Source organism: Macrotis lagotis, chromosome X (assembly GCF_037893015.1).
Source record: "Macrotis lagotis isolate mMagLag1 chromosome X, bilby.v1.9.chrom.fasta, whole genome shotgun sequence".
NCBI classification, from domain to species: Eukaryota; Metazoa; Chordata; class Mammalia; order Peramelemorphia; family Peramelidae; genus Macrotis; species Macrotis lagotis.
This window is the reverse complement of record NC_133666.1, coordinates 13596330-13605765: the sequence shown is the minus strand read 5'-3', so window position 1 is coordinate 13605765 and position 9436 is coordinate 13596330. Positions and strand designations below refer to the sequence as shown.

At 38.4% G+C, this 9436-nt stretch overlaps 1 protein-coding gene across 1 annotated transcript in view; it reads left to right on the top strand.

Annotated features, from left to right (window-relative positions):
* Window positions 1–5755: 5755 nt before the first annotated feature.
* The window catches only part of LOC141497968 (E3 ubiquitin-protein ligase DTX3L-like), a 30451-nt gene continuing 26770 nt past the window's right edge, over window positions 5756–9436 (top strand). Inside the window, exon 1 of the mRNA XM_074200870.1 lies at window positions 5756–5887. The gene's annotated coding sequence lies outside the window, so the exon portion shown is untranslated. The remainder of the gene's footprint in view (window positions 5888–9436) is intronic.

Sequence of the window (9436 nt, the reverse complement as noted above, 5' to 3'; positions counted from 1 at the left end):
TCACAAATTACCCAGATTAACTGAATAGAGAAAAGAATACTTAAATACATCCAATTTAGAAAAAAGAATCAAGTAACAATAAACTCTTAAAAAGAAATTATCAGGGCCAGAGAAATATATAAATAAATTCTATGAAACATTTATAAAACAATTTACTTCAATATTATATGAACTGTTTGGAAAAAAATAGGTTATGAAGGAGTTCTATCAAATTCCTTTTATGACACAAATATAGATCTTAAACCTAATCCAGAAAGAGCCAAAGCAAAGAAAGATAATTATAAACAAATTTCCCCAAGGCGAATTGATGCAAACATTTTAAATAATGTACTAGCAAGGATGTACAGCACTATATCATTAGGATCATACACTTGGTCAAGTGGGATTTAGATCACAAATTCAGAGCTGGTTAAATAGTAGGAAGACTATATCAGAATAATTAACTATATCAATTATAAAACTAATTGAATCTCAACAGAAGCAGAAATACTCTTGAAAAAATAAAGCAGTCATTTTTTTTAAAATAATAGAAAGCAAAGGAATAAATGTAGATTTCCTTAAAATTATAAGTTGCATGCCCATTGATTGGGGAATGGCTAAACAAGCTATAGTACATGGATACTATGGAATATTATTATAGTTCTATAAGAAACCATAAATGGCCAGACTCTAGAGAAGCATAAAATGAGAGTTATAGGATCTGATGCTGAGGGAAGGGAGCAGAACCAAGAGAACAATGTTGTTAATATGTACATTAACAACAGCATTGTGAGATGATCAACCTTGATGGAAGCAGTTCTTCTCAGCAGTTCAGGGAGCTAGGACAGCCATATTAGACTGGTTGTGGACAAAGTTATCCCCATCCAGAGGACGAAAAACAAAACAAAAACCTTTCAGAATCAGATGAATACTTTATAAAAATTATCTGTGATGTATCTCTTTCCCTAATTTCCTAATTAATCTTAATTCCTCTTACTGAAAATGACTAATCTGTAAACATGTTTATCAAAAATATATATAAATAGACAGATAAATAAATAATTAATAAATGATAAATAGCAGCTATCTAAAAGACTAGCAAACATTATATGTAATAGAGATATGTTAGAAGCCTTTCCATTAAGATCAGGGTTAAAACAAAAATGCCCAAATCACCTCTATTATTCAATATTATAGTAGAAATGTTAGCTTTAGCAACAATTGAAGAAAGAGAAATTGAAGGATATAGAATAGGCAATGAGGAAACAAAAACCAGCTCTCTTTGAAGATTATATGATGATATAATTAGAGAAAAATTTCACAACTTTAGTAAAGCTGGAGAATATAAAATTAAACCCACTAAAATCAGCATTTATAATATATAAATATAATATATATATTATAATATATATATATATATATAGATATATATATAGATATATAGATATATATATATATCATGAACAAAGTCCAGCAGGAAGAAGAGAGGGAGTAAGAAATTCCATTTAAAATACTTGGGAGTCTACCTGCCAAGGCAAAACCAGAAGCTACATGAACAAAATTATGAACACAATTATGACATAGTTTTCACACAAATAAACTTAGAGCCAAACATTTGGAGAAATAGTAATTGTTCATGGTTATGACAAGTCAATGTAACAAAAATGAAGAACTCTACCTAAATTAGATTATTTATTCAGTGCCATGTCAATCAAATTACCAAAAATTTATTTTTACAGTGTTTGAAAAAGTAAATACCAAATTCAGTTGGAAGACAAAAGATCAAGGACATCGAGGCATTTAATTAAAAAAAATGCAAAGGAAGGTAGCCTAGCCATTCCAGACTAAAATCATATTATAAAGTGGCAATCAGGCTTGCCTTTCTTTGGAGGGCAGCCTGCTCTGGGGTGAGTGTCATCCACCAAACTCTTTTAGCTCTTTGTACTTCTCTACGATTTATCTTGTTCTGGGAGTATGATTCCCCATACTCTCCCACCGTTTTCTTACTTCTATTGAAACTCACTATCTTGCTGCTTCTCCCAAGAACTAATCTGCGACTTTTTGTTGTGAATTATTTGAGAAGTTAACTTGAGTAATAAACTTGTAAACTGAGCATCCTGTGAATTAAAGTCTATGACTTTCTTAACTCCCTGAGTCAGAGATTGGTGAGTGTTTCACAAAATGAACCCACGTGGATCGACCTTTAAGACCCCTTTCCCCACTGCCCATTTTCTTCTGTCTTCATGACATGTCAAAATAAGAGAGTAAGTAGAAATAGGGAAAAAAATCCACTGATCACCCCCGGAAAGAGGTCCCAGAATGAAAACTTACAGGAATAGCATAATCAAGTTTCAAAGTTCCCAGGTTAGGGAGAAGATAATATATGCAACAAGAAAAAGACAATTTAAATACCACTATTTAAATAATAATTAAGATTTTGAAGAACAAAAGAGGTGGAGTTGTGATCAAAAATAGCTTAACCAACCAACTGAGTATAGTCCTAAATTAAAGAAAAAGATATTCAATGAACTGAAAAACTATCAGGTATACTCAGTTGAAAATTGGAAATAAGGTTCAGGAGATATATAAGGTAAACATTAAAGATCAGTAATAAGTGATTTAATAAGGTTAAACTGCTTACTTTGTGTGTATATATATATATATAAAACATATATATATATATGCTAAATAATGTAAAGTATTCTTCAAAGGTCATCATTACTTGGTTAGTTTGAAAGGAAGAAGGGTTTAAGCTGAGTATTATGACTTGATTCTTACAAATAAAACTGGGGAGAGAAAAAAACAGAAAAAATAAAAACTTAAAGTGACAGTCATTAAAATTATCTGCTACTAGTTCAGAAATAGAGTGGTGAATCAGTGGATTGTATTAGTACAGAAAGCATAGTAGTAAATACATAATCTAGCTTTTGATAATCTCAAAGAATCCAGCTTCTGTAATAAGAATTTACTATTTGATAAAACCTACTGGGAAATCTCAAAAAGAGTATGGCAGAAACCAGGCATAGACCAATATCTCCCACCCTATATCAAGATAAGATTGAAATAGGTATAGGATTTAGGCATAAAGTATGATTCCATCCATAAGCCAATTAGGAGACTAAGTAATATTTTACCTGTCAGATCTATGGAGAAGGAAAGAATTTAGGATCAAACAAGAGATAGAGAGCATTAAAAAAATGTAAAATAGATAATTTTGATGACATTAAATTAAAAAATTTTGGCATAAATAAACCAATGCAACCAAAATTAGAAGGAAAGCAGAAAACTGGCAAACATTTAAAATCTCGGAAACAAATTAAAATTAAAAATAAGTTACATTAAAGATTTAACTTTTCTCAGCAACACAATGATCCAAGACAATGACAAAAGATTGGTGTTGAAAAATTGAGAGGACAGACAGACAGATAGAGTGAGAAATTCCAGAGGCTTTCAGGATCAAACACAAAATTCTGTTTGGCATTCAAAGCCCTCTCTAACCTAACCCCCTTCTACCTTCCCAGTCTTTATCTCTGGTAAAGGTCTTATTTCTCAAATATATATAGGGAACTGAGTCAAATTTGTAAGAATACAAGTCCTTCCTCAAATGGTAAATGGTCAAATGATATGAACAGTCAGATTTTAGATGAAGTAATCAGTTATCTATAGCCATATGAAAAATGCTTTAAGTTGCTATTGCTTAGAGAAATGCAAATTAAAATAACTGAGGTAGCAACCAGTTAATATTTATCAGATGGACTAATATGACAGAAAATGAAATTAACAGATGTTGGAAGGGTTCTGGGATAATTGGTACAGTAACAGACAGATGAACTGATCCAATTATTCTGGAGAGCAGTTTTGGAACTATGTCCAAAAAGTAATCAAACTGTGATATCTTTTAATCCAACAATACCAATATCAAATCTGTATTTCAAAGAGATCATAATAAAGGGAAAAGGACCTACTTGTACAAATGTAATTAAAGCAACTCTTCTTGCAGTGACAAAGAACTGGAAATTGAAGAGATGGCCATCAATTGGGAAATGACTGAACAAGTAGTGGTACATGAATGTAATGAAATACTTTTCTGCCGGAAGAAAGATGGAAGAAAGAAAGAAGCAAGAAGTTTTCAAAATACCCTGAAAAGACATGAAATGAAAAAGTGATCAGAACCAGGAGAACATTGTACACAGGAATAGCAACATTTTTCTATCAACTAGAGTAGACAACTTTTCTCAGCAATACAATGATCCAAGACAAAAGATCAATGATGGAAAATGGAGAGACAGACGGGCAGTCAGACTCAGAAATTCCAGAAGCTTCCAGGATCAAACACAAAATCTTGTTTGGCATTCAGAGTCTCTAACCTAACTCCCTTCTATCTTCCCAGTCTTCTTACATCTTACTCCCTTCCATATACACTTAATTTAGTGACACTGGCCTCCTGTCTGTTCCTCCTCCAAGACACCCCATTTCTGCCTTTGGCCATTATCTTCTACTGCTCTCCCTACCTGCAATGCTCTTCCACCCCATTTGTTTCCTAATTTCCCTGACTTCCTTCAAGTGCCACTTAAAATCTCATCTTAAACAGGAAGCTTTTCCCCTATTTTTCTTTCTCTTATTTCCTTTTATACTGTAGATGTGAGGAAAGAAGGGCATTGTTGGTCTTCACAGGGTGTGTGTGTGTGGGGGGGCCTTTGAAATCCAGTCCAAAAGGGGAATGGCCCCAGCCAGTCACAAAACTGGGAGAGTTCTCCTAATCCCATTCCCAAGATGACAAACCCAAGATTGGAGGAAACTCGTCTTTAACTGGTCCAGAGTAAGCTAGTCTTGAGCTTTTCCTTTGCACTCGCTCCAGGAGATCTCTCTGGTCTTGCTCCTTAGTATAATGAGCAGGGTGGGGAAATGTATAGGAACCAAAGTATCCATTAGATGTGTGACCCCACCTGTGGTTGGCATGAAGGGGCAGGAACAAAGCCTTTCCAAGTGCATAAAAGACCTTGTATGTCGGGATTTCCCTGCCCCTCTCTTCCCCCTTGAGAGAGGTGTAGCCATTTTGTTAAGATATCTTAATAAAAACCATTTTAGTCACTCTGGACGAAGTATTCTCGAGCCATTTGTGACAGTAGGTCACTGGTGTGTACATGTTTGCTTGCTTATGATCTCTCCCTCCCCACCCCCTTTAGATTTTGCACACTTTGAGGGTAGGGTCTATTTTTTAACCTCTTTTTCTGGCTCCAGACTTTAGTACATAGGAAGCACTTATATGTTAACTGACTGAGGCTTCAGTTTTTTTTCCTCCAATAATAAACATCCTGGCAATTTGGTTGTCCTTTAAAAAGCATCTAAGTGGCTGTTGGTTTTACCCAAATTTTATTCATTTCTTTTTTTAATTTCCAGAATTTCTGTTTAGGTTCGGTTGTTTGTTATTTTTTTGGTTTCTTTTTCCAGGTTTTTTTTAGTCTTTCCCTTTTCTCGTTTATTCATGAACGTATTTGAGAAGATAAATGGGGAAAACGTTTTGTATGAATCCTGTAAGTTTAGGGATGTTTTCTCATTTGATGAGATCATCTCTTTTTTCTGGCTTTTGCCAGGTCCTTTCTGATTTCTAGCTGTGACAAGAGTTCACTAATTATTAATGGGGGGGGTTAGGCGGGGCTCAACTCCCCTGCCCCCCCCCCCGGCCCATTGTCAGGCCCTGCGTCCCATTGGCCGAGCCACGCCCCGCCTCCCGGGTGACGTCACCGTCCCCTCCTTTCTGCGGTTTTCACCTGGGCTGGGCTGTTGCGCATTCTGCAGAAGAGGGCAGCCCGCAGCTCTGTGCGCTTCAGCCTCCGGCTCGCCCTCCCCGCCCCACGGCACGCACCCGGGCCTGCCGATCCCCCGCGGGAGCCGCTGTGTGTGGGAGGTAAGTACGGTCCCCGGGGCGTCCCTCGGACTCGCTCCCCAGCACCCCTCGGGGCGTGTAGGTGCGCCCCCCCCCCCCCCCCGGTCCCGGGCCTGGCGGGCTTCCCCCACGGATGGCTCGGCAGCTGCATGTGCCCGGGGCTCCGAACGGGTCCCGGGAGGCCTGGGGGCCCCCCCACCCCTGTGCACCCACCGCGCGGCCCCGCTCCCCACGGCAGCGCCACCAGCCCCCCTCTCCCCTCCCCCAGCCCTTCACAGTACGGGGCCTGCCGGTTGGGACTGGTGGGGGTGGGAAAGGCAGAATCGGTCTTGGAAATCCCTCTTCTTTTGGTGCCTTTTCATTGTCATTCATTCATTCGTTGTCCTCCACTTGCCCAGCCGCCCGCTCCAATGCGCATTTGCGTGTGCCTCATGCGGTGGCGGACGGCACTGGCCGCGCACCTGTTGAGCTTGCTTAGCCCGGCCCGGCGTGGGGCCGCCACTAGCTCCCCATTCAGCCTGGCCTGTGCCAGGTGCTTCTCTCCGGCCTTTTGTTCTCCTCTGCTCAGGTTCGGGCCGCGATGTGCTGCTTTGTTTCAGACGCTCCCCTGAGCGGGGCTTAGCTGTCCCTTCCCCGCAGCTCTCTGTCTCCTATCTCCCACCCCCAGCCCCTGCCCCGAAACAGAAAACGTCTGTGTAAGAAATGTGCATAGTCACCCCCCACCCCATCTCCTCTCCAGCTGTCTTAAAGTGTGTCTTACTCTGTCTCTCTGTTTCCTCCTCTGTCGAGATGTGGGGCCAGTGCTTCCTGCTCAGGCTCCTAGGACCTCGGTTGGGCATTGCCGATCAGCCTTAGGGCAGCGCCCACCCTCTTAGTCCATTGGCCTGGACGCAGAGCTGGTATAGCTTTGGGAGCAGGCACCTGTGCAAAACCCCTTCTCTTAAATATTTACACACGCACACACACACGGATGGGTCCTATAAGGGGCAGCTAATCAATTTAATTGGACTTGGAAGAATAATTCTCTTATTTTAAAGTTTTTAAACCATATTTTTACTAGCATTTATTATCCTTTCCTCCCGGTGGCACCCCCACCCAAACACAATGACAGTGACAAAAACCATGGCAAGAAATAGGCATATTCTAGCCAAATCAGCTTCCATGTTTAGGGGCCCAAAATGGCACGTGTCATCCTGGATTTTCAGTCCATCACCTCCTGCAGGAGGCGGGTAGCATGATTCATCTGTGGTCCTCAGGACTGATGATGATGTTGATGATGGTGATTGTTATTAATCCGGGTTCTAAAAGCTTTTAAACTTTTTTCCCTGCATAATATTGTTGTTATGGACTAAGTAGTTCTAGTTCTGCTCACTGCAATCTGTAGCATATCTTAATGAGTTCTTAGCACTTTGCTCTGACACAGTAGATTTCTTAAAGCGCGGATAAAATATTATCCTGCCATTCCATTAGGTAAACATCCCCTAGTTTCAGCAGATAAAAACCAAAGACTTGGACTATTAGGATGTATGGAATGAATTAAATGATCCTTTAATTGAATTTAAATCATCTGATGGCATTTTTCTTCTTTAAGAAACCATTAGTCATAAATTAATTTAAAGGACAGTATATATTTTTATTTTAATATTTTATTTTTCTCAGTTACATGTAAAATGACTTTAATCTTCATATTTTTACAATTTTGTATTACATATTTTCTTCTGCCTTCCTTCACTAGCCACATAGAGAAAGAACATAATTTTTTTTTTTGCAAGGCAAACAGGGTTAAGTGGTTTGCCCAAGACCACACAGCTAGGTAATTATTAAGTATCTGAGGTCGGATTTGAGCTCAGGGACTCCTGACACCAGGACCTGTGCTCTATCCACTGGGTCACCTAGCCTCCCCGAGAAAGAAAGTAATTTGATAAAGATTATTTTTTTTTTTTGGTTTTTGCAAAGCAATGGGGTTAAATGTCTTGCCCAAGTTCACACAGGTAATTGTTAAATATCTGAGGTAGAATTTGAACTCGGGTCCTCCCAACTGCAGGGCAGGTGCACTATCCACTGCACCACCTAGCTTCTCCCGATAAAGATTATACATATGCAGTCATGCAAAACATATTTTCATAGTAATCATGTTGTAAAAAGAAAATAGACAAAAAAACCCAAGAAAAATAAGTTAGTTTAAAAAAATGCTTCAATCTGATTTTAGATTACATCAGTACTTTCTCTGAAGATAGTATTTTTCATTGTAGGGTCTTCAGAATTCTCTTTGATTCCATATGCATTCCTTTTCTCTTGTAATAAATCCAGTTGCAATGCATGTATCATGGACTTATGACATTGGGTTTGGTTAGCAGTAATGCTATAGTGGTGGGATATGACAAGAAAAAGACTCAGAATGATCAGTGGCTTCAGATGCAGGACTAAATACCAATCTGGGTACTCTGTCCCCCACCTGGATCAGATCTCTGGTTTAAGGAATTTCACTTTTCCACTCATATCTGATACTCCTGTCTCTTTGGGTTGAGTTTGTTATTACAAGATAAATCAAGTTGTCAGTGGTTAAGGGATGAAAAGGGATTGATTTTTGAAGAATATTCCAGCAGAAGCACATTTGAAAATCCAATCTGGATAATTTGGTTGGATAATGATAACAATTATCATACCTAGGACAGGATCTGACTACTACACTCTAGATTTTGGTTATTCTTAGTTGAAAGACTTGGTTAAAGAGAGCCCTGGCTCTGTTTCGAGACTGCTGACCTAAGGGATGACTTAGGTGTGATCTTGGCAAGGTGTCATCAAAGAGGGCTCTAGTCAGCCCATATTTTTGGTTTTTCAAATAAGAAACAATACATAAAATTTAACTAATTATACCCTTTAAAATTTAAATTTATTTTTTTAAATTATGTGGCTATGAATCAACAATATAAAATTTTAGACTTTTGAAAATTATTTTTGTCTGTCTCTGAGTGTTCCCCAGGGTTCATAAAGGATCCAAAATGACTTTTTCCCATGCCTTAAGGAGACTGCCATGGGTGAAATGATATAGTTACATGGCCTTGAAAACCTTCAGGTAGTTGGCATAAATGTTACAGTATCTAGAATTTTGGTGAAATGCTCATTTTAAACTTAATTCTTAGAAATGAGAACTTTTGATGAGAACTTTCAGTGCTTTTAAGAGATCCCTGGGATTGATAATTGCCTTCTCTATGATAGGATAAAGAACAGAGGATATTTATCTTTCTTTTGCCCTTCCTTTCTGACTGCATTTATCAGGGGAACAGGAGAGAAGTAAAGGAGGAAAAAAATCAATGAAGTGAAAATTATTTGGGATATGATTGATAAAGTAATTGTCAGGTTAAAATATACAAGAAGTAAGACAAGTACAATTTTAAAAGGGCAAAAATTTCTTATATACTATGTATTTTGTATGATAGATGGCCCCTTTGAAGATCCATAGCATGACAGACAAGAAGTAACACTTTGTAACTGTATTTCCTGTGTCTATGTTTATGTGACTTTCGGAGTCTGTAATTGGGTTCACAGAGCTCAGAAGGAAAAACTGCC